Genomic DNA, 27,238 nt, shown 5'->3' with positions numbered 1-27,238 from the left:
AGTCTCAAATAATAAAAATAAAAAGTAATAGAGATTATGTTGCAACTAGTATCCTAGAAATAAAGAATAACAAAGACTGTTATAAAAAAAAATATATGCCCCAAGTTGGATAACCTACAAGTTATGGATAAATTTCTGGAAATCATACAACCTGTCAGGACTGAATATGAAGCAATTTAAAGTCTAATTTAAAGTCTAAGCATACCTATAACTAATAAAGAGATTGAATCAGCCATCAAAAACTTCCCAACAAAGAAAAGCATAGGACCAGATGGCATCACTGAAGAATTATACCAAACATTTTAAAAAATTAACAATTTTTCTCAAACTCTTACCACAAAAGTGAAAGTGAGGGAACATTTCCAAGCTCATTTTATGAAGCCAGCAATACCCTGGCAAAGATACTGCAAGAAAAAAAAAAAAATCAGGCAAAGATACTTCAAGAAAAGGAAACTATCATCCAATACCCCTGATGAATGTTGAAGCAAAAATCCTCAACAAGCTACAACCAAACTGAACTCAATAATACATTTAAAAAAATTCTACACCATGACCAAGTGAGATTCATGAAATGCAAAGTTGGCTCAGCATGTGAAAGTCCATCAATATAACATACCACAATAAGAGAATGAAAGAAAAAAACCACATGATTGTCTTAATTGATGCAGAAAAAGCATTTGACAAAATTCAACAGCTTTTTCATGACGAAGGCACTCAACAAACTCGGAAGAAAAGGAAATTGCTTGAGCATGATGAAGCCCATAGCGGAGAGCCCACAGCTGTCTTTACACTCAGTGATAAAAACTGAAAGTTTTCCCCCCTAAGATTAGAAAAAAGGCAAGGGTGCCTTCTCACTGCTTCTATTCAACATGGTACTAGAAGTCCTAATCAAAGCAGTTAATCAAGAAGAAGATGTAAAGGCATCCAGATCAGGAAGGGAGGAGTAAAATTTTCTCAGTTGTTAGGTAACATGGTCTTATATGCAGAAAACCCTAAGGATTCTACAAAAATATTGTTAGAGTTAATGCACAAGTTCCATAAAATGTCAGTATACAAATCAACACATAAAACACTGCTGGAGCAATTTTGTACACCAACAATAAAAAATCTGAAATGGAAATTAAGAAATCAGTCCCATTTACAGTAGCCTCAAAAAAAAAAAAATACTTAGGAGCAAGTTTGATAAGTGGACTAATACACTGAGAACTACAAAACATTGCTGAAAAAAAATAAAAGATACAAATAAATGAAAAGACAGCCGTAGGTTGGAAGACTTAATATTGTTAAATTATCCATACTGTTCAGAGCAATCCATAGATTCAATGCAATTCCTATCAAAATCCCAATGGCATTGATTTTTCAGAAATAAAAAATATCATTCATATGGAACCTTAAAGAACTCCAATAGCCAAAGCAGTCTTGAGAATGCCGAACAATGCTAGAGGCATTACACTTCCTGGTTTCAAAACATATTGCAAAGTTACAGTACTTGAAACATTATGGTGCTGGCATACAAACAGACATGTAAGTCAATGGAACAGAATAGAGCAACCAGAAATGGACCTTAATATACGTGGTCAAATAACCTTAAAGAAGAATGCCAAGGGAAAGCATGCTATTTTCATGGTGCTAGGAAAACTGGATCTCTGCATGCCAAAGAATAAATTTAGACCCTTACCTTTTACCATGTACAAAAATTAACTCAAAATGTATTAAACGCCTAAATGTAAGGCCTGAAACTGTAAAAGTCATAGAAGTAACTATAGGGGGAAAACTTTATGACATTGCATCTGGCAGTGATTTCTTAGATGTAATACCAAAAGCATAGGCAGTAAAAGCAAGAATATGAAACAAATAGGACATCAAACTTAAAAACTTCTGCACAGCGATGGAATCAGTCAATAAAATACACACAAAATAGGGGAAAATATTTGTCAATCATCCTAGTATGCAGAATATATAAAAACACCTGCAACTTAACAACAAGAATAATCCAGTTAAAATATGGGCAAAGGAATTGAATAGACATCTCTCCAACATCTACAAATGGCAGACAGATGAAAAAAATTCTCATCATCACTATTATCAAGGGTGTGGAAATAAATAAACTATAGCATGATACCAATCCACAAAAACATTAGGATAGCCTCTATCAAAAAAAAGAAAAAAAACAGAAGAAGTACCAAGTGTTGGTATGCAAAGAAATTATAATCTTTGTGTACTCTGTTGGGAATGTAAAATGGCGCAGCAGTTATGTAAAAAGTGTGGAGTTTCCTCAAAATATTAAAAATAGAACTACCATATGACCCAGCAATCCTCCCTTTGGATATATATCCAAAATAACTGAAACCAGGATCTTAAAGAGAAGTTCACACTCCTGCATTCATTGCAGCATGATTTGCAGTAACTGAGATGTGGAAACAACCTAAATATTCATTGACAGATGAACAGATAACAAAAATTCATGTATACATATGATAGGATTTTACATATGAAAGAATTTTATTCAGCCTTACAAAAAAAGGAAATTCTTTCATATGCAGTAACATGGATGAGGCTTGAGGACATTATACTACATGAAATAAGCTAGTCACACACACAAAAATAAGCTAGTCACAAGAACATAAATGCTGTATGATTCCACTTATATGAGTTATCTAAAGTACACAAACTTACAGAAACAACACATAGGATATTGGTTGTCAGGGACTGGGGGTAGAGAAGATGTCCAATGGGTACAGAGTTTCAATTCTTTTTTTTTTAAATGTTAACTTTGCTTTTTATTTTTTATTTATTTTTTATTTATTTATTTTTTATTAGTTGGAGGCTAATTACTTTACATCATTACAGTAGTTTTTGTTATACATTGAAATGAATTAGCCATGGATTTACATGTATTCCCCATCCCAGTCCCCCCTCCCACCTCCCTCTCCACCCGATCCCTCTGGGTCATCCCAGTGCACTAGGCCCGAGCACTTGTGACTTCAGACTCTACTACAAAGCCACAGTCATCAAGACAGTATGGTACTGGCACAAAGACAGAAATATAGATCAATGGAACAGAATAGAAAGCCCAGAGATAAATCCACGAACCTATGGTCACCTTATCTTCGACAAAGGAGGCAAGGATATACAATGGAAAAAAGATAACCTCTTTAACAAGTGGTGCTGGGAAAACTGGTCAACCACCTGTAAAAGAATGAAACTAGAACACTTTCTAACACCATACACAAAAATAAACTCAAAATGGATTAAAGATCTAAATGTAAGACCAGAAACTATCAAACTCCTAGAGGAGAACATAGGCAAAACACTCTCCGACATAAATCACAGCAGGATCCTCTATGACCCACATCCCAGAATTTCAGAAATAAAAGCAAAAATAAACAAATGGGACCTAATGAAACTTAAAAGCTTTTGCACAACAAAGGAAACTATAAGCAAGGTGAAAAGACAAGAGTTTCAATTTTACCGGGTGAAAATGTTCTAGAGATTTGTTGTACAACAATGTGCATATATTTAACACTACTGTACTACATTTTTAAAAATGGTTAAGGTTGTAAAATTTATGTTACTTGTCTTTAATAAAAGATAGATTTGTGTGTGTGTGTGTGTGCATGCTCAGTGGTGTCCAACTCTTTGCAACCCCATGGACTGTAACCCACCAGGCTCCTCTGTACATGGAATTTTACAGGCAAGAATAATGGAGTAGGTTGCCATTTCCCACTCGAAAATATAGCTAGGAAATCATCATATATGTGGAAATTAAAGAAATCTCTAAATAATTGATGGCACAAAGAATAAACCCCAGGTGAAATTAGCAATGTTTTGAACAAACTGCTAGTGAAAATTTTGACATATCAAAATTGTGAAATAACATTAAAGCAGTATTTCCAGTGAAATTTATAGCCTCAAATATATATATATATATCAAATATAAGGAGAATCACCAAAAATCAGTGAGTTAAGCAGTAATCATAAGTTAAAGAATAGAAATTTAACCCAAGGAAACAATATTTTTAAAAGAAATTAATTACATAAAATAGGAACATAAATTTTTATATTTAATACATGTTCAATCTATGTTTGCTTTAAACTCATGACTCTAACTTTAGAAAATAACAAAATCTGATAGTGAAATTAAAAAATAACAATTTGATAATGAAATTAAGAAATAGGAAAAGTATAAGTCAATCTCAGGAACATAGGTTCAAAAATCCTTCAGAAAATATTATCAAACATGTAACATATAAAATGAATAATACACCATGACTAAGTTGGGTTATTCCATGAATGTAAGGCTGATTTAACAATTGAAAATCAATTAATGAATTCATCACATTAACAGAATAACAAAGACAAAAACATGATCATCTTCAATAGATACAGAAAATGTTATATCTATGTGTGAAGTGATGAGATTTTTTTCTTTAAGGACAGGATAAGTTTGCCTAGAATCACCACTTCTATTCAGCCAGTGGGGCAGGCAAGAGAAATAAGTAAATGTAATTAGGTAAATGAAGATATAAAACTATCAATATTTACAGATTATGACTGTGTAAGTAGAAAATGTAGAACAGATCTATAGACACATACCTAGAATGTAAAGTTTCTGGGTATAAGATTAATTTAGAAAAATGATTTCATTTATGTACAACAAGAAATAGCTAAAGTGAACCAGGCTGCCTTCTACTTTTGTATTGAGTAACCCTGAGCAAATTTTTTAACCTCTCTTCTCTCAGTTTCTTCTTTTTAGGAATGATAATACTGTATCTTAGTGATTCTGACACACATTTTTCCATTTTTTTTAACATCTTTGAAATTATGATGTGTCTTAACAATGATGTTGTCTTAGATTTCATGAAATATGGTATCATATGTAGTATGGTATCATAATGTAGTTTGGAAGGTGAATTAATAAATACAGTAAATTTAAGATATTTGCAACAGTGCCTGACACTTAAAAAATGTTCAGTAATGTTAAATATTGATATAATTATGGTTTTCTTCCATTATATTTTCTAATGAGTTATTGTTTGCATAAAGAAGTCTTCTTTTTTAAATAGATTCTCTTTATAGAACTAGCTTAAAAGAATTTTATTATTTGATTTCCCTGGATTTCATAAGAATATATACATATAAATTCAATTTGAATATTTTTATCTTATTTTATTCTTTTCAAGTTTCATTTTATCCAGTACTCTAAGAACAGTTATAACAATAATAATAGCATCATAACAATAATTATGATAATAATGAAACCAAGCACTAAGTAGAACTTACAATATACAGATACTCTTCTAAGCATTTTAAATGTGGACCTACTTGCCTTTTCCTTTATAGCAGAGTAGTTAAATTATAGCACATTAACTCATTGGGATACATCCATTGACAGGCTGTATTTCACAGAGTATACAACATTGATAATTGCATATTACATATCTAAATGATAAAAGTGAAATTGTACCTATGATTGTAGATATGTAAAATTTATGCATCTAAATAATACACCATGGACTGTAGTCTGCTTGGGTCGTCCATCCATGGAATTCTCTAGGGAAGAATACTGGGGTGGATAATCTTTCCCTTCTCCAGGGGATGTTCCCAACCCAGGAATCGAACCCAGGTCTCCTGCATTGCAGGCAGATTCTTTACCGTCTGAGCCACCAGGGACGCCCAATAATCTTTTAAAATATCTTAATTATTTATAATCTAAAGGATAAAGTTATAGGGAAATGTCTCAATCTGTTGCAGATACAGAATGTTTGTGAGAAAACAGAAGAACTTTTTTTTCAAGATGATGCTTTTATTGTTATTTTTGACCCCTTCAATGTATTAAAAGTGGGATGAGGAATCAAAGTAAGTCCTTGGAAGCAGTAAAATAATTGTGGACAGAAAGAAGAAATAATGATTAATGCAGTATCCCCCAAAAGTAGGTCAGTCTCAAATATTAGAAATTAGCTAATATTTAATAATTGTGATATTAAACAATCAAAGTATTTAATAATATCAATTAGAAAATGGCTAGTATAATCATAGAAAATGCTTAAATTACTATTTGAGTAATAGTGTTTTCACAGTGAACATTAGCAGTGCATTGGGTGCCACATTATATCAAAAAATCCATCCTTATTGAGTAAATGCTATCTAGTAGGACTTGGCAGCTACATATTTGACAGTCTCTGTTGATCATCTCATATGTTTGTGCATATGAATTTATGGGTGGTTGATCCAAGTCAACCATATAAAAAATATTTTCTCAAAAATGACTTGTTTTTCTAATAATTTACTAAAGACAAAAGATTAAAGTCACTTCAAAAATAAGATTCTTCACTCCTTTAAAACTAATTTCCCTGGATTAGGTCCAAGAGTAGTTCAAGTCCAGTTTGAAATAAAGTAGGAACTGATATCCGCTTATATTTTTGCATCTTCTTTAACTATGGCATACATAAATAATTTTCCATCTTTTTGTTACCAAATACAATTCAGAACAGAATTATATATTCCAATAGTGTACTTCTTATTTTATTTATAATTTAGAACATGGTCCATATACAGGAAAATATTGTACAATGTATTATATACTATTTAATTGTTTCTTTTTTTTCATTCAATTTATATCAGTTTATTTGCCTAAATAAGTGACTATCTAATGAGAGAAAATAAAATCCTTGGGGATTTTAGCATCTTTTTAACTTCCCTTTAAACCTCTCCTGAGTTATGTTTCCTAAAAGAATGAGGAGTAGTAATGGAGTCCCTTGAGAACCTTCAAACATACAGCTTTCACTTCACTGGAGACTTTCTTTCCTTATTCAGGTTAAGTATTTATGTGTATTTTGAATTTCTGGTTTAGAATTTTGACCTAACCCTAATTATAAGCTAAGGTTCAGTTCCACTGCATATAATGGGGCTTTCAGCCTGGTACAAATATTTTTCTAAAGAGAGCATTTCCTAATGGATTTAAGATTGGCGATTTACATGTCCTCTTTGAGCTTAGTGTATGTGCTTCTTCCAATCCTTCTTACTTCCAGTCGGTTTCTCTTTATCATCAGTAGTAATCATAAGCCTCTAAAAAAGAAAGCTGTTTAGTAAGAAAACACTTGATGTTTCAAACTTATCTTAACTGATTACTTTAGATTTAATTAAAAGTTGTTTAACCTACCTTAAACACAGCTAATTATTATTAAGCAGGAAAATTAATGATTGCCTTATCCAGAAAAAAATTAGGTTAATCAGTTTAGTCCTGTTACTGTTAATTGAATGACCTCCTGTATGCAAAACTTTCTGCCTCCCCTCTTTTTCTTTCTTAGTCAAATCATATTTTCCACATGAGAAACAAATGTTGCTAGAGATTTTTTTTTTAAATATCACATTTCCTAATTTTAGAAATAGATTACATAGTTATTGCTTTGGCATATTTTTACAGCTCTCCTACTGGACTAGATTATAAGCTTGATGAGAGTGGAGATCATTTCTCACCTATTGACTACTCATATAACAGCACATATAACATCATGGAGCCTAGCATTTATTAGGCACTCAATAAATATTACGTTGAAGTAAATTAGCCAACTTCTTTAATTTGTCAAAGGAAGAATGATTGATTTAAAGTAATCCAGGGAGCGAAAAAGGTCCTGGTCTAGGCTGCTGGCATGTTCATTCTTCAGAGTCGACTGGAATCAGTTCAAAGACAAATCAAGAAAGAGGGTCATCTTGAGGCTAGTAGCAGGCTTCAGGCAACTCTCACCTCATAATATGTTTGCAAAGATGAACTGAGATTAAGACAGGCATCAAGGTACAGGTGGTGTAACTTCAAGACCATGGGACTCTTCTCCCTAGTTTAATGACCAGAACATTGATTCGTATTTGCCTTGGCTGACTCTTAAAGAAATCCAAAATAATAGTGGCTAAACTGCATTGATCAATCCCTGAGCCTTTGGAGTGGGAGCACTGACTCCAAGACCCTAGACTACCAGAGAACTAACCCTGGGGAGCATCAAATAGTGAGAACTCACACAAAGGGAACCACTTGAATACAAGACTCAGCATTACCCAATCACCAGCAGCACCCTGTGCAGGACGCCTCATCTAAACAACAAACAAAACAAAAATACAGAACCAATCATCAGCAGACAGGATTAAGACCTTGCCCATCGGGGGAAAAACAAACAAACCAACAAACAAAAATTCAGCACAAATCTCACCCTATACGAAGCTTACACAAACCACTAGACCAACCTTAGGAGGGCAGAAACCAAAGGAAGAAAGAATTCAGCCTTGAAGCCTGGGAAAAGGAGACCTCAAACACAGTAAATTTAAAAAAAAAATAATGAAAAGGCAAAGAAATACTACACAAATGAAGGGACAAACTAGAAACGCAGAAGTTCAAATAAATGAAGAGGAAATAGGCATATTACCTGGAAAAGAATTCAGAATAAGGATAGTAAAGATAATCAAAAACTTTGAAAGCAAAATGGAGAAAATGCAAGAATCAATCAACAAAGACCTAGAAGAATGAAAGAATAAACATACAGAGACAAACACAATGACTGAAATTAAAAATACTCGAGAAGGAATAAATAGCAGAATATCTGAAGCAGAAGAATGAATCAGTGAGCTGGAAGATAAAATGGTGGAAATAACTTCTGAAGAGGAGAATAAAGTAAAAAGAATGAAAAGGACTGAGGATAGTCTCAGAGACCTCTGGGACAATATCAAATGCACCAACATTCAAATTATAGGGATCCCAGAAGAAATGGCAATAGGAACATATATATCGATAATTACTTTAAATGTAAATGGATTAAATGCTCCAACCAAAAGACACAGACTGGCTGAATGGATACAAAAACAAGACCAATATATATGCTGTCTACAAGAAACCCACTTCAGACCTAAAGACACATATGGACTGTAAGTGAGAGGATGGAAAAATACATTCCATGCAAATGGGAAGCAAAAGAAAGCTGGAGTAGCAATCCCCATATCAGACAAAATAGACCTTAAAATAAAGAAGATATCAAGAGATAAGGAAGGACACTACATAACGATCAAGGGATCAATCCAAGAGGAAGACCTAACAATTGTAAATATCTATGCACCCAATGCAGGAGCACCCCAGTACATAAGACAAACACTAACAGACATAAAAGGAGAAATTGATAACACAATAATAGTAGGAGACTTTAACACCCCACTCACACCAATGGACAGATCATCAAAACAGAAAATTAATAAAGAAATGCAAGTCTTAAATGATGCATTAGATGAGATGGATCTCATTGATATCTTCAGGACATTCCATCCAAATGCAGAAGAATACACCTCTTCTCAAGTGCACATGGAACATTCTCCAGGATAGACTACATCTTGGGTCACAAATCAAACCTCTGTAAATTTAAGAAAATTGAAATCGTATCAAGCATCTTCTCTGACCACAATGCTATGGACTAGATATCAATTACAAGAAAAAAAAACTATAAGAAACACAAACACATGGAGATTAAACAACACATTTCTAAATAACCAACAGGTTACTGAAGAAATCAAAAGGGAAATAAAAAATTTCTAGAAACAAATGACAATGAAAACACGACAACTCAAAACCTATGGGATGCAGCAAAAGCAGTTCTAAGAGGGAAGTTTATAGCAATACAATCCTACCTTAAAGTAGTCCAGGGCCTTACCTATTCACTGCTACTATAAATAAAGTAGTTGTTGGAACATGAGGTGGTACATAATAGAAAATGAGACAGCACTGTAACTTATGGAAAGAGATCATGTACTTTTGTTTGGGGCCATAGAAGTAACATTATCCCATTTCAGTTTGTGTGCATGTACAAATAAAAATTACAGTGATTATTCACAGAAAAAAAGTGAACATTGGATATAACCTATTAAGATATTAAATTTTAAGGTCAAAATCCTTCTGTATTGTTTAGTGGAGATTCTAAATTAAATGATAGTGGAGATTTAGTTTTGCTTGATAATTCATATGAAGACAACATTCAATTAATTACCAAATATATTTTAAAAATTAAGACAAATATACAGATTGGATATCGATTTTGCTTTAACCATTTATTGTACTATTTGTTGTGCTTCCCTGGTAGCTCAGCTGGTAAAGAATCCACCTGTCATGCAGGAGACCCTGGTTCAATTCCTAGGTTGGGAAGATCTGCTGGAGAAGGGATAGGCAGTAAGATATCTTACATTTTGTTGTATTTCATCAAATTTTGTTGGGAACACTGACCAAAAAAATCAGTGATATTAAGGAATTAATTTTTTAGGTGTGATAATTGTATGTGATTCTGTTCATAAAAACACTAGCAGTTTACCAGCTGAAATATGCACAGATGAAATGTTATGATATCTGAGGTTTTCTTCAGTAGTATCACAGTGAGGATAAGAAGTGGGTGAAAGTATAAACGAAGTTTTATAGGATAACCATCAACATTTTTTCCTCACATTTGTATTGTGAAAACCCATATAATGAGAACATTATGTTTTGATATGAAAACTCAGTTTTGAAAACTGCTTGGAAGTCACTTTTTAAAACTGGGGAGTATGCTTTTTTATATTATGATATACAAATTTACCCTCAAGATATATTTTATGTATGTCCCCCTATTTTAAACCAAACTAGAAATTCAGTGCACACCATGTCACCAATATCTACTGTTTGCCATTTTCAGATATTGCATTTTCCTATTACTGGGTAAAATTTTTACTTTCCCTTTCAGTTTTTTCTTGAGTAAATATAAACTGCATTTATCTATCCAATTTCATCATTTTTTTAGCTTCCTGATTCATCATTTCTTCTGCTCACTAATCTTTATTCTTAGCATTTGACAGCCTCAGACAAGCTGTTTATGGGTAACTGCTCGTGTGAGGTGAACTGTAATGAGGAAGAAGACCAAAATGAAACTCCACCTCTCATCTGGAAGTCATTACTCAGAGTCTCTTTTTCTCCTTTATTGCTTTGTAATATAATTGTATATGAATTCACATGTAATTACAAACTTTCTGTTATGACTTTTACCTCCTAATTTTTGCAGATTATTAACAATACATAGTAATAATAATCAGTGATGTTACTGAGCAGTTATACGAGATGGACACATTTCTGAGGGTTTCATATGTATTATGATTTAATTCTGAAGTACCAATTATGAATATATAACTAAGTATTATTGTCACCATTTTGCACAGCTGGTAAGTTGAAGAGTGAGAATTCAAACACAGGCAGCTGACCCCAAGGCATGAGCAGTTTTAATCACTGTGGTAGATGGCCTTTAAAAAAGTACAATTAGGATAATGTATTTGTTCATGATGCTGAAACAGCTAGCTGAAAAATGTGAAATTAATCCAAACCAGCTTGTTCTTTACTGAGATAAAAAAAGAATAAAACTGATCAAATTACATTTTTTCCATTTAAATAATTTTGTAGTATATAAACAATATGAAAATTAGTTATCATAATATCTATGTGATGCTTTTTCTTTCTTTTGACATAATTGACTTCTTTTGAACTTCAGATTTATGCTTTTGCCTAGTTTAAACATGAATTTCTTCTGAAGGTACACACACACTCACACCCAAAAAAAAAGTTATTTGGAAAGGAAATTGTACTGGTTATATGAACACATAAATTATTTTTATAAATTAAGTTGCCTTCCAATTTTTTAAATTAGGAATAATAATATATTTTAGAATGAAAAATTTCAGACTTATAAAGAGTCTTACTAATCTTCATCTTGTGAGCTGATCCAGAATAATGCAGTGATAATTTTGTAGGTGACCTGGCATCTGAGTCACGGGTTTTTGGTACCCTTGTCACATCCTGTGGAACACTGCCAAATAGCTCTGGGCACACTAACAGAGTTCTACCAAAACTCGGGCTGTGCACTTCTCCATTCTTCTGCCTCAGGGCTTTCTCTGAAGTCAGGGGAGCTTACTCAGCCCTTGTGCCAAGGAAGCTTGGAAGAGTGAGGAAGATATTGCCACTTGCAGCAATATGCAACTAATGAAAGACAGGATATTGTGAATAAATACACTGGCCTGATAAGCTTCCCTGATGACTCAGTGGTAAAGAATCCACTTGCAATGCCGGAGACATGGGTTCAATCCTTTAATCAGGAAGATCCACGGAAGGAGTAAATGGCAACCCACCAGGATTCTTCTCTGAAAAGCCCATGGACAGAGGAGCCCTGGCAGGCTAGAGTCCATGGGCTCACAAAGACTCAGACACAGCTGAGTGACAGAGCGCGCGCACACACACACACACCAGCCTGATTAGCCTTCAAATGAGCAGTTCTGAGCCACATTCTACAGACTAGTAGAATTGATCCTTGGTTGTTCAGATCATTAACCCACTCAATTGCTTTGTTAGTGTCTCCTTTCCTCTCTTGCTCCCCATTCCTTCTCAGTCAACATTTTGGGATTTGCCTCCCAAGTAAGTTACCTACATCCAAGTTCTTATTTTAGACCCTCTTATGGGATAGATTGAAGGTAGGAGGAGGAGGGACCACAGAGGATAAGATGGTTGGATGGCATCACCGACTCAAAGGACATGAGTTTGAACAAACTCTGGGAGATGGTGAAGGACAGTAAAGCCTGGTGTGCTGCAGCCCATGGGGTCACAAAGAGTCAGACACAACTGAGCAACCAAACAACAACAAACATCAATGTGACAGGGGAAAAAAGTAAAATTTGTGGATTTGAATTATCTCTGAAATGTATTCTAAAGCTTTATGCAAATAACCGTGGCTTCTTTCTATAGTCTAAGATGCACATGTGTATGTATGCCTAGTGTGTTGTCTGCTTCCTAAAGTGCTTTTGTTAACACCATAATTTTAAATTAAGTTTTTCAGAAAGCTGTTCCTGCTGTACGTTTTGGCATCTAAGATTAGGTCAGTGGCCGTAAATCTCATTTATGTACTTAATGCAAAGGAGATAGTGCTGTCTTGGGAATCATGTGAGCCAGATTCGTTACTTTGCCCCTCTTGTAAGATATTGACATATAAAACAAAATGCTCCCATTTTGTTTTGCATCTTTCTTCATTTAAAACTTTAAATAAAGAATGTTTATGCAAGGTTCTTTTTCATTCATAAAAATGGAAATCACTCTGAGTGACTGCCTGAGTAGGCTTGTATTCTTGTTCACGAATTCGCATGATAGATCACCCCATAAAATCTTTACATTTGGCTTGTGCAGCTGAGTTCATGACTGAATAAGAATGATAAAGAAGCTTTAGCATTTTGTGGAAAGAAAAGAAATCATGCCTTCTAGTTGGCCCTTAGCTAGCTTTTAACTGCCTGGAAAATAGCTAGAAATGTATGATCAAACTTGCCATTAATGGCACAGTGTTTTGTGTAAATCTTTAGGTCATAATCTGTAAATTAATGCAAAGGGATTCTTTAAAATTTATTTGGTTTTCATTATACTCACATGGAAATCTGCCAATCCAAATATCTATATATCTTTATTTTTTTCACCTTTCTATCCATCAGAAATTAAAATAGAAATGATGGATTGTGTCACTGGCTGGTCCAGCAGCCTCTTTCTTTCAATGCATTAGTGTGTGTTAACGGTTTGAGCTATATTATTTTCAATTTCTGGCAAAATAGTCAGTTTTTGATCCTGGGTAGAAAATGCCAGTACTCACATTTCCTATGGGGTTTTGGCCTTTTTGTGAAAAGGTAGGAGAAAGCTAAATGAATTATGATGCTGTCATCTGAAGAAACCACAGAGTAATTCTTTGCCAAATTTTAGCAGGAACAGAGCTGATCATCTGCTAGTATAAGCCTTTCCTTGAACCCTACCAGCAGTTCACTCAAGCTGCTGCCTGTTCTCTTTCATGCTATGAGTTTGTAGCCTCCAGAAGTCCTTTTAACCTTTCCTTGCAAAGTTAATTGATTTAATAACCCCCAAAGAAGATAAATTTTGCCAGAGGAATTTAGGAATCTAAATTTAGGAATTTAAAATTAGCAAATGAACTTAAGTAATATTTTTAGACTGCGTTTCTTCTTAATATAAATAGTTTATGGAGAATGCGTATGTCTTGTATTATTTTTTTTCAAAGCTGACACTCTTCCCATCCTTCACAAATCTATTTTCCTAGATTTTAAACAATAACAAATATTACCAGATAACATTTGTGTGTTATAGTCTTTGAAATCATATATTCTCAGTGTGAACATAGCTAATGGATATTGTAATCATCTGATACTATAGTTTGCCATGCATGCTTAAGTGCTCCTCAATAACCTTTAATTTATACATTCTAGTATCTTTTACTGACCCTGAAAGGAAATATCCTTGCTTGGATTGATGGCATTTTTGTCCTACCCATTTGAAACAATTAATAGGAAAGAAATCTCAATATTAAAGATTGTGATCTATGAGGATTCTTTAATTTAATTTTTAGCAATTATTTTATAACACAGTTTCCAATTATTTTTTCATTTAAGTAGAGTTGATTTACAATGTTTTGTTAATTACTGATCTACAGCAAAGTGATTCAGTCATACGTGTATATATATGTTCTTTTATAAATTTTTTGGGAGTATAGTTAATTAACAATTTGTGCTAGTTTTTGCTGTGCAACAAAGTAAATCAGTTATACATCAACGTATATCAATTGGTTTTTTTTAGCTGCTTTTCTCATGTAGGTCATTACAGAATATTGAGTAGAGTTCCTTTTGCTACACAGTGGGTACCTTTTAATTTATTACATATATGTAGTGTATTAGTTTATTTTATATACAGTAGTATTTTATATATAGTAGTATGTCAGCCCCAATCTTCCAATTTATCCCTCATCACTCCTTATTCCCTGGTAACCACAAGTTTGTTTTCTAAACCTATAACTTTATTTCATTTGTACCCTTTATTTCGATTCTACATTATCATGTGATGTTTGTCTTTGTCTGGCTTCTAAGTTTGATTAGAGCCCATTTGTTTATTTTTGTTTTTATTTCTATTGCCTTGGGAAACTGACCTAAGGAAATATTGGAACAATTTATGTAGAGAATGTTTTGTCTGTGCTCTCTTCTATCTCACTTATAGCACACTATAAGTGTCATATCTTATGTTTAAGTCTTGAAGCAATTTTGAGTTTATTTTTGTGTATGGTGAGAGGGTGTTTTCTAACTTCATTGATTTACAAAGAAGCTATCCAGCTTCCCCAAAACCACTTGCTGAAGACTGTCTTTTTCCAATTGTATATTCCTGCCTCTTTTGTCAAAGATTAACTGACCATGAGTATGTCACTTTATTTCTGGGCTCTGTATTCTGTTCCATTGATCCATATGTCTTATTCTTGTGCCAGTGTCATGCTGTTTTGATTACTGTAGCTTTGTAATATTGTATGAAATCAGAAGAGGGTTATGCCTCCTGCTTTGTTCTTTTTGTTCAGGATTACTTTGGCAATTTTAGTTCTTTTCTGGTTCCATATGAATTTTAGGGTTATTTGTTCTAGTTCTATAAAAAAATGTCATGGGATAATTTGATAATGATCTCACTATATCTGTAGATGACTTTGGATAATATAGCCATCAAATGATCTTATTAGTTGATTTGTATTTCTTGATAAATAATTTTAAGTCTTTGTTTCCTCATCACCTTTTTCATTTATCACCTTTTCTTCTTTTGGTCTGCCCCATCCTAGGATTTTTTCTTTCCATAATGTATATTCAGCAAACATTTTTTAGTGCCCAGCCATGTACAGTGCTACATGTTGGGTTTACTACAGAGAATCAAATCAATTTATTTTCTGTACTCACAGATTTTAGAATGTAATGGAAATAATACCCATAATTATACAAAAAAGATAAGGGAGAAAGAGATGCATACACCTCACCTGGATTGTTTATCTGGGCATCTAGGGAGTTACCAGGCTTCCCAAGCGGTGTTAGTGGTAAAGAACCCACCTGCCAATGCAGGAGACATAAAAAAACACAGGTTCAATCCCTGAGTTGGGAAGATCCCCTGGAGGAGGGCATGACAAATCACTCCACTCTTCTTGCCTGGAGAATCCCATGGACAGCGGAGCCTGGTGGGCTCCAGTCCATAGTATCTCAAACTTAGCACACATGCACAAAGAGTTACCAGGTGAAGAAAGGAGAAAGTAGGTGGGAAATGTTGCCTGTCAGAGGCAATAAATAACATTTTGAGACCTAGAGGCAAGAGATCATGATGCCAGAGAAGACCTGAAAATAGTGGCAGGAAAGGGAGGCAGGAAAAAATGCCTGTCTTGTCTATTTTTGTATTGGGTTATTTGTCTTTTTTGTTGATTTATAAGAGATCTTTAAATATCCTATATATGACACCTTTGTCAAAAAGGGCTTCCCTGGTGGCTCAATGATAAAGAATCAGCCTGCCAAGGCAGGAGGTGCAGGAGACTCGGATTTAATCCTTGGTTAGGAAGATCCCCAAGAGAAGGAAATGGCAACCCACTCCAGGATTCTTGTCTAGGACATCCCATGGACAGAGGAGTCTGCCAGGCTACATACAGTCCATGGTGAAGCAAAGAATCAGGCACAATTTAACAACTGATTGCAAAACCTTCTCCTAGTCTGTAGCTTACGTGTTCACTCTCTTAATGCTGTCTTTCTTTCATACAAAGAATTTGTTAATTAGTGTAATGCAATTTACCATGTTTTCCTTTACAATTAATGCTTTTTAGTGTCCTATTGAAGAGAACATTTCCAAGCCAATAGCATGAGGAAATGTTCATTTTCTTCTAGAAGCTTTCTTGCTTACATTTCACATTTATATCTATAACCCCTCTAAGAAGTGATTTTTGTGTATGGATTAAGGTAAGGTTCAGATTCATAAAATTCATAATATCCTTTTCCATAAAAATATATGATTGAACTATTATTATTGTTTGAAAGAACAATTCTTTCTGCAGTGCTCTGTAGCATTACCTTTCTCCTAAACTAAGTATTTATATAACTGTGTCCCTGCTTCCAATTCTTTGTTTTATTTTGTTGATTGATTGGTCTATCTTTTTCTAGTACCACACAGTCTGAACTATAGTAGCTTTTAAGTACTATATCAATGTCTTGATACCCATTAGAAATAATTCTCCAGGTTTCGTCTTTGAAATGATCTCTATTAGCTCTTCTTAGTCCTTTGCATTTTCTTGAAAATTTTAGAATGAGTGTGTCAGCTTCATTCAAAAATAATACTAGAATTTAGATCAGGAATATATTAAACTTATAAGCTAGTTAGGAGAGAATTGAGCCATCTGAAGTACTGAGACTTTTAACTTAATGAACAAGGTGTGTATCTCATATTGAGAGTATTTCGTCACATGTAATTTATCTTAAAACTTTAACATTATGTAAAATATGTGCATGAAATGTATCAACCAAAGATAGAGGCAGTGGTAAACTGGGAAGAATAGGCTTTGTTGGCTGACTAGTTATTTAATTACAGATAGTAGAATAATTCCATTAGTCCCTTGCTGCCAAAGCAGCCAATTCTGCCATCAAATTCTAGACCAAAGCCACACATATGTGAATCTAATTCTGATGGAGAGCTCCTCAGAGGGGAATTTGATGCCAGAGATGTAAGCTAGAGTTTTCCTCTAAAGAGGAGTGATTACATCCAAAAGATAAGTGACCTACATGTACTGGCTTGGGGATATGGTTAGAGCTCATATGATCAGAACCTATACTCAGAACCATGAAAGAAGAGACTGTCACTTGGACTGAGGACATATTTGCAGTGAAAAACAATGAAGATTCTAAACACTTATCCATAAATAAACTGACAACCAAGATTCACCAAAAATTTAAAGCAAACCAACTCAAGCATGACATTCAACAAATATCGTTTAAAGGAATGACAAAAAGAACAAACAAACCCCAAAGTCAGCAGAAGAAAGGAAATAGTAAAGATCAGAATATAAATAAATAAAATAGAGGGCAAAACAAAAATAGTAGAAAATTTCAATGAAATCAAGAGCTAGTGTTTTGAAAAGATATAAAACATTGATAAGCCTTTAACAAGCCATCAAGAAAAAAAAAGAAAAGTCTCAAAATGAGAAATGAAAAGGGAGAAGTTACAACTGGTATCACAGAAGTACAATCATAATGATAGGAGAATACTGCAAAAAGTTATACACCAACAAGGTGGACAACCTAGAAAAAACGGATAAATCCCTATAAACATACAGTACATACAAGCATTCAATACTGAATCAGGAAGAAATAGCTAATATGAACAGACCAATTACTAATATTAAAATTGAATAAGTATCTTAAAAATTCCCACAAACAAGTCTAGGACTGAATAACTTCACAAGTGAACTCTACCAAACATTTAAAAAAGAGTTAATACCTATCCTTCTCAAATTATTCCAAAAAATTAAAGAGGAAGGAACACTCCTAAATTCATGCTAGAAGGCCAGCTTTACCTTGATACCAAAACGAAAGATATTAGAGAAGAAAATGAGAGGCCAATATTCCTGATGAACATAGAGGCAAAAATCCCCCACTAAATATTAGCAAACCTAATTCAGCAATACATAAAAAAGATTATATACCATGATCAAGTGGAATTTATTCCAGGGATCCAAGGATGTTTCAGCCTACACAGATCAATCCATGTGATACACCACATTAAGAAAACACAGGATAAAAATTGCATGATGTTTACGATAGATACACAAAAAATCATTTGACAAAATTCAACATCCATTCTTGACAAAAACACTTCAACAAAATTAGCATAAAGGGAACATATTTCATGATAATAAAGGCCATTTATGACAAACCCACAGCTAACATACTCAGTGTTGAAAATCTGATGCTTTTCCTTTAAAATCAAGAACAAGAATGCCTACTCTTGCCATTTATATTAAAAAATTAAAAATAGAAAACCATATGATCCACCAATATTCACTCCTAGGTATATATCTGAAGAAAACAAAAACACAAATTTGAAAGGACATATGAGCCCCATGTTCATAGCAGTATTATTTACAATAGGCAGACAAGGGAGCAATTTGTGTTCAACAGCAGATGAATGAATAAAGAAGATGTGAGATATATATACATATGTGCATGTATGTGTATATATATCTATACATATATATATATATATATGTATATACACATACACACATATATATAAGGGGCTTCCCATTTGGTGCTAAAGGAAAAGAACCTGCCTGCCAATGCAGGAGATGTAAGAGATGTGGGTTCAATCCCTGGGTCCAGAAGATGCCCTGGAGGAGGGCATGGCAACCTGCTCCAGTATTCTGGAGAATCCCATGGACAGAGGAGCCTGGTAGGCTACAGTCTATGTGGTTACAAAGAGTTGGACACAATGGAAGTGACTGAACTTAACTGAACTGAAGTGACTTAACAGCAGTGTCTATATAAATGGAATATTATTTGGCCATAAAAAATAATGAAATTTTGCCATTTATAACAATGTGGACGAACCTGGAAGGCAATATGTTTAGTGAAATGTTAGAGGAAAAGAAAACTATATATTTTCACTGATACGTGGAATCTAAAGAATAAAATAATGAATATAACAAAACAGAAACAGACTCACAGATATAGAGAACAAACTAGTCATTACCAGTGAGAAGAAAGATTGGGTTGGGAAAAGATAGGGGAAGGGGATTAAGACATAGAAACTACTAAGTGTAAAATAAATAAGATACAAGGATGTAATGTACAACACTGGGAATATAGCCAATATTTTATAACAGCTTTCTATGGTATATAATATATAAAAAAGATTGAATCACTTTGTTGTAAACCTGAAACTTTTATAATATTGTAACTCAATTATACTTAAATTGAAAAATTAAAAATACTAGTTTGGAATGAATAGTAAAAAGAACAGGTTTTTCAGGTGACTCAGTGTTAAAAAAAATCCTGCCTGCTGATGCAGGAGACGCAGGAGACATGGATTTGATCCCTGGTCCGGGAAGATCCCCTGGAAAAGGGAATGGCTACCCACTCCAGTATTCTTACCTGGAGAATCCCATGGATGGAGGAGCCTGGTGGGCTACAGTCCATAGGATCGCAAAGAGTTAGACAGGACTGAGCATGCACCCATGCAAACATCAGCACGCATACACACAAACATCACCTTAGGGAACTGGAAGCTTAACTTGAGACATTTTTACATGATCCAGTGCAAAATCACAAAGGGATGAAAAATATCGGAGTTTGTTATATTTGGTACACTTTATTTCTCTTTTTAAGGTTTACAGGTTCCTCAGCTTCATGTGATTGTATATATATCTTTATCTTTGGGAGATAGGACACAGGAATGTTTGAAGTCATAAAGGGAATTGTTGGAAAGCTTTGAGAATAACAGAAGGCACAGTGAGAAGACGAAATGGTTTTGTATTTAACTAACTGATGCACATATCTTTATTATAGTCTTCATCCTATTTTTGTTGGATTTAAGAAAAAGTGAGGGATCTATATATTCTTCCCATTCCCCTTACTCCTATAAATTCCTATGTATTGATCTTTGAAAGATGACATGACTTTATACAATACACTCATATCTCTACTGATTAACATCTTCCAACATTCTGTATTAAGGCATCCCAGGTGGTGCTAGTGGTAAATATTATGCCTGCCAACACAGGAGATGTAAAGAGACATGGGTTCAATCCCTGTCTAGGGAAAATCCCATGGAGTAGGGAATGGCAACCCACTCCAGTATTCTTACCTTGGAAATCCCATGGACAGAGGAGCCTGGTGGGCTATAATTCATGGCTTGCAAAAGAGTCAGACATGACTTAGCAACTAAACAACAACAATAACAATCCCCATTTTACAGATGATAAGACTAGGGTACCTAGAAGTTATCCAAGCCAAGTTATGCAAGTAGTCAGTTGGTAGGATACACATCAGCAAGTGACCTTTACACTTCTGCTTTTAGCCTCTATTCTGTATGGCCTCTCGCTAGGTGAGTTATACACCTATATTTTAATTCTGTTGTTGAAAGATTAAGTAAATGTATAGGTACTTTTCTCAAGCTACTTAGCTTTAAATTTTTTAGTGAGAAATTTAAGAGTAAACATTTGTCATAGGTTATAAAATAAATTACTTTTAGTGGAATTCTAATAACAGTGGTTTCTCAGTGCTGAAGCAAAACAAATATTGGATAGATTCTGGAGCTGCATTTTATTTTTAATTAGTGATTGTGAAAATAATTTCTCACTGTTGTTAAACCAATTCAGTAGTAGAATCACTTTAAAACATTAATTCTTACCTATAAATAAATTCACCTTAGACAAACAATACATAAAAATAAAATGATACTGCTTAAGGTGAACAATAGGCTTTAATTAAAGTGTCTAAATGTTGTAGTAACTAAAGAGGTAAGCTGGCAACTGCACTGTTTTGGAAAGCTACTGACTTTGGGAACAAAATGATGCTGACAAAGTCACCTCTGCTGTTCAGATTTGGAAGTTTGATCGCAACCTATGCTCATTCTATAAACAAAAATATCCCAAGGAAGAAATAAAACAAAATATTTTCCTCTCTTTCCCCAAGTGACACATTTTCTTGGCTTTTTTTCCCACAAATATGTTCATTTTAGCACAATCAAAAAATCTTTCAATCCAGACATAAAACCAAAATTCTCTGTAACAAAGCTGATTTTAAGGAATTCATAAGAAAATGACATGTCTAAAGTATGTTGCATATAAGTAACATCACCCTTGAATAGAATGTCTTTTAAATGTTATCTTCAGAAATTGACATAATGATTTTTTTAATCCAATTTAATTACTTTTTGTCTGCAGTATACAAGATTTGAGGAGGGAAAGTTTAAAATTCTTCTCAAACTCATCTAGAATCAGTGTTATCATTATTTTTCCTTTATTCCTTCACTATGTTCAAATAACAATACCTGAGTGAAAATTTTTAGTTTTTTATTTTTTTTTTTGAAAATTTTTAAAATTCAATGAAAATTAAGATGTTTCCAAACATATTGATAAATTCATTCCAAAAACTATTTGGATTCCTACAAGCAAGTATATTTAACCTGAGATTAACATGGTGTTCAGAGATATATATTGTAATGAACTATAATAATATAGTTCAAGACACAAGAATAAGTTAATAATCTGATAATTTCCTATCAGTCAAGGATGTGTTCCAGATATATAACAAAAAGTTTGGAAAATACAGGAGAAAAAAAATGAGATGTGGAAGAAAAATCTGGGAGGTCCTACTTTCAAGTAAACAAAACATAAATAGATGGTTAAAAAGTTTTTTTTCCTTTGTGTCATTTTATTTTTTTTAATTTATTTATTTTTTAAATTGAAGGATGATTGCTTTACTGAATTTGTTGTTTCTGCCAAACATCAACATGAATTGGTCATAGGTCACTAAGAGTCAGACACGACTAAAGGGACTTAGCACGCATGCACAAAAATAGAGGTATTCAAAAAAAAAACTCCCACCCCAAATGACTCTTGGGTGCTATCAGGGTTACATTCTTCCACTCTAAGGAAAAAGAGAAATGCAGTAATACAGAAATGGCAGTGAGAGAAAATACTAAATAATAAGGAAATGTCAGTGAGAGAAAATAGCAGTGAGGTGAAATATAACCAAAGTTTATATATAACCAGAAGATGGTGGCAGGGCAAAGTAGGAAGCAAGAAATAAATGTGTCTGTTTAGCATCTCCTTAGGATTAATGAAATGATATTGAGAGGATCTCTGTTAGGATATCCATACAACTGCTTTTTTCCTTAATTATTATTGAAGTGTTAACACACCCAAAAAGAGGAAAATTCAAATATACAAATTAATTAATTTTCACAAAATGATCACCACTGTGTAACTGCTACCCAGATCAAAAAATCAAACAATATAAAGAGTGCAGAAGTCTTCCCCACAGCATTGTGCCCTTCTCAGTAACTATTTCTTCTCCCTTTCGTGACAGGAAACACCATTCTCACAAATAATACCACCGATAATTAGTTTTACTTGTTTTTTGAACTCAATAAAGTATTTATTACCTATTCTTATGTATTCTGTTTGTGCCTGGCTTCTTTCACTTTATTTCACTCAACATTATGGCTATACAATTCACCTATCAGTCAGTTCAGTCACTCAGTCATGCCATGGACTGCAGCACACCAGGCCTCCCTGTCCATCACCAACTCCCAGAGCTTGCTCAAACTCATGTCCATCGAGTCAGTGATACCATCCAACCATCTCATCCTCTGTCATCCCCTTCTCCTCCTGCCTTCAATCTTTCCAAGCATCAGGGTCTTTTCCAATGAGTCAGCTCTTCACATCAGGTGGCCAAATTATTGGAGCTTCAACTTTAGCATGAGTCCTTCCAATGTATAGTCCTTTAGAATTTCCTTTAGGTTTGACTGGTTTCCTTGCAGCCCAAGGGACTCTCAAGAGTCTTCTCCAACACCACACTTCAAAAGCATCAATTCTTCAGCACTCAGCTTTCTTTATGGTTCAACTCTCACATCCATACATGACTACTGGAAAAACCATAGCTTTGACTAGACAGACCTTTGTTGGCAAATTAATGTCTCTGCTTTATAATATGCTGTCTAGATTGGTTATAACTTTCCTTCCAAAGAGTAAACATCTTTTAATTTCATGGCTGCAGTCACCATCTGCAGTGATTTTGGAGCCCAAGAATATGAAGTTTGTCACTGTTTGCATTGTTTCCCCATTGAGTTGCCATGGAGTGATGGGACTGGATGCCATCATCTTAGTTTTCTGAATGTTGAGTTTTAAGCCAGCTTTTTCACTCTCCTCTTTCACTTTCATGAAGAGGCTCTTTAGTTCCTCTTGATGAAAGTGAAAGAGGAGAGTTCTAATTCATCCATATTGTTGTAGAAATTGTCAGGGATTTACTTTCCTTTTTTTTTTTTTTTAAGGTATTCTATTGTATGTATGTACTGTAATATATTCTATGATAGATATTTGGGTATGTTATGGTTTTACAAATAATGCTATGAATATTCTGCTACACATCTTTGGTTCATATATCTATGCACTTTATTGAGTAGAATTGCTGGATTTTCTAAAGTGGTTAAAATAATTTACACTTCCACTAGCAGTGTATTAGAGTTCCCATTTGTTCCATAGCCTCACCAACACTTTGTATTGTCACTCTTTTAAGTATTTACCCTCCTAGTGAGTATATAATGGTATCTCATTGTATTTCTCATCTATAGGTCTCTGATCATGTTTTCTAGCCATGTGATTATCTTCTTTCATAAAGTGTACATTTAAGTCTCTTGTATATTCTCCTATAGGATAATCTGTCACTGTTTTTAATTAATCAATAAGAATTCTTTTCTCTATTTTAGAAATGATTTGTGTCAGATGTGTGTTACAGTATCATCTTCTGTACTATGGCTTCCCATTTTACTTTCTTAATGATGTCTTTTGATGACAACTCACTCCTTTTCTTATCTTTTAAGGTTAATGCTATCTGTGTCTCATTTAAGAAAAATCTTTCCTGTCTCAAGATCATGAAGACCATGTTGTCTTCTAAAAGCTATATTTTATCTTTCTTATAACAAACATGGACTATGATCACTCACCTAGAGCCAAAAATCCTGGAATGTGAAGTCAAATGGGCCTTAGGAAGCATCACTATGAACAAAGCTAGTGGAGGTGATGGAATTCCAATTGAACTCTTTTGAAACCTAAAAGATGATGCTGTGAAAGTGCCATACTCAATAAGCCAGCAAATTTGGAAAACTCAGGCAGTGGCCACAGGACTGGAAAAGGTCACTTTTCATTCCAATCCCTAAGCAAGGCAATGCCAAAGAATGTGCAAACTACAGCACAGTTGCACTCATCTCACATGCTAGTAAAGTAATCCTCAAAAATCTCCAAGCCAGGCTTCAGCAGTACATGAACCGTGAACTTCCAGACGTTCAAGCTGGTTTTAGAAAAGGCAGAGGAACTAGAGATCCAATTGTCAACAGCTGTTGGATCATTGAAAAAGCAAGAGAGTTCCAGAAAAACATCTAATTCTGCTTTATTGGCTATGCCAAAGACTTTGACTGTGTGGATCACAATAAACTGTGGAAAATTCTGAAGGAGAAGGGAATACCAGACCACCTGATCTGCCTCATGAGAAATCTGTGTGTGGGTCAGGAAGCAACAGTTAGAACTGGAAATGGAACAACAGACTGGTTCCAAATCAGGAGAAGGTGTACATCAAGGCTGTATATTGTCACCCTGCTTATTTAACTTATATGCAGAGTATATTGTGAGAAATGCTGGGCTGGATGGAGCACAAGCTGGAATCAAGATTTCCAGAAGAAATAACAGTAACCTCAGATATGCAAATGACACCACCCTTATGGCAGAAACCGAAGAGGAACTAAAGAGCCTCTTGATGAAAGTGAAAGAGGAGAGTGAAAAAGTTGGCTTAAAACTCAACATTCAGAAAACTAAGATCATGGCATCTGGTCCCATCACTTCATGACAAATAGATGGGGAAACACTGGAAACAGTGGCAGACTTTATTTTAGGGTGTTCAAAAATCACTGCAGATGGTGACTGCCTCCATGAAATTAAAAGATGCTTACTCTTTAGAACGAAAGTTATAACCAACCTAGACAGCATATTAAAAAGCAGAGATGTTACTTTGTCAACAAAGGTCCATCTAGTCAAGGCTATGGTTTTTCCAGTTCATGTATGGATATGAGAGTTGAACTATACAGAAAGCTGAGTGCTGAAGAATTGATGCTTTTGAACTGTGGTATTGGAGAAGACTCTTGAGTCCCTTGGACTGCAAGGAGATCCAACCAATCCATCCTAAAGGAGATCAGTCCTGGGTGTTCATTGGAGACTGATGCTGAAGCTGAAACTCTGACACTTTGGCCACCTGTTGTGAAGAGCTGACTCATTTGAAAAGACCCTGATGCTGGGAAAGATTGAAGGCAGGAGGAGAAGGGGATGACAGAGGATGAGATGGTTGAATGGCATCACTGACTCGATGGACATGAGTTTGGGTAAACTCCAGGAGCTGATGATGGATGCGGAAGCCTGGTGTGCTGCAGTCCATGGGGTCGCAAAGAGTTGGACATGACTGAGCAACTGAACTGAACTGATGAATACTTTGTTGAATTACTATTCAAAAATTTTGAACCAATGTATATGACACAGGTTATTATTAGTCTTTTATTTTTATCAATATGGCAAATATGGTATAGCTTTTTATTGCTATTGAAATTTATGAGATACTCAAGACATACAAAAATAGCCAAAAATATCATATTAAAAAAAACATTCAAATATCCATAACCCAGGTTTCTTTTAGTATAGGCTAGTTGAAATAATCTTCTAAATGCAAGAGACTGAGTACTTTCAGAATCTTAGTCAATTGTCTCTTGCTCAATTATCACATTAGTGTGATAACAAATTCTAATAAATTTACTGGTAAGGTAAATTTTCAAAAGTGGCTGTCTCAAATCCTTTTGAGAGTGAGAAGTTTACGTGTGCATAAATAAATAAAATTTTCTTATGCATTAATTTCTAAGATGAAAATTATGTTTCTTTGTGGAAATCCCTCAGTTTAAAAGTCTTTGGTTTAGAATGCCATGAGCCTAGATAGTCTAATGGAATAATGGAATGGATAATCTCCAAAGAATTAGAAAGCAATGGAGTATCTTGATGGTTCCAAAATAACTTCCCCTGGCACACTTACCCACTGTAGACTTACTCAGAGAAAAAGAGATTAGCAACAATAACAGAAGACCTTCAACTTCTGGGAAATATGTGTAATAGTGGATCTGTCAGCCCATCTGTTATCTACCAGTTCTGTAGATTGGGAATAGCTGAGCATAAGTAGGACACCTAGTTTTCCCCCACATGGCATTGCCAAGACATCATAGGAGAAGCAGCTCCTTTACAAGGGTTATTAGTAGGCATGCAAACCAGCCAGGTGCTGCCAGAAAATGGAGCAGGAAACCCTTATAACCTGCACATCCTCCTCAAGGAATTGCTTTGGATTAGGAACCCCAAATCCCAACATAGACACATTTTGCATAACATGAGTTCCAAGTCAAAATCTCTCTGCAGCTATCAGACACTATCTAAACCAAAGATGTGAGTATGAAAAGTTTCAAATTCTCTGTTACTTCTAGACTAAGAGAAGTTGTAGAAGTATTCCAACATGGAAACTCTAAAGCTTTTGCCATTTTTTTTTAAATTTATTTGATTTTTTTTATTACTGGTATCCTCTG

The 27,238-nt window shown here is 34.3% G+C and overlaps 1 long non-coding RNA gene across 1 annotated transcript in view; it reads right to left on the bottom strand.

Annotated features, from left to right (window-relative positions):
* Positions 1–27,238, bottom strand: part of LOC139035600 (uncharacterized) — a 37,428-nt gene that overhangs the window by 9,064 nt on the left and 1,126 nt on the right. The window lies entirely within an intron of this gene.

Source organism: Odocoileus virginianus, chromosome 6 (genome assembly GCF_023699985.2).
Source record: "Odocoileus virginianus isolate 20LAN1187 ecotype Illinois chromosome 6, Ovbor_1.2, whole genome shotgun sequence".
NCBI lineage: Eukaryota > Metazoa > Chordata > Mammalia > Artiodactyla > Cervidae > Odocoileus > Odocoileus virginianus.
The sequence above is the reverse complement of the archived record's forward strand: the minus strand, read 5'-3'. Positions and strand labels throughout refer to the sequence as shown.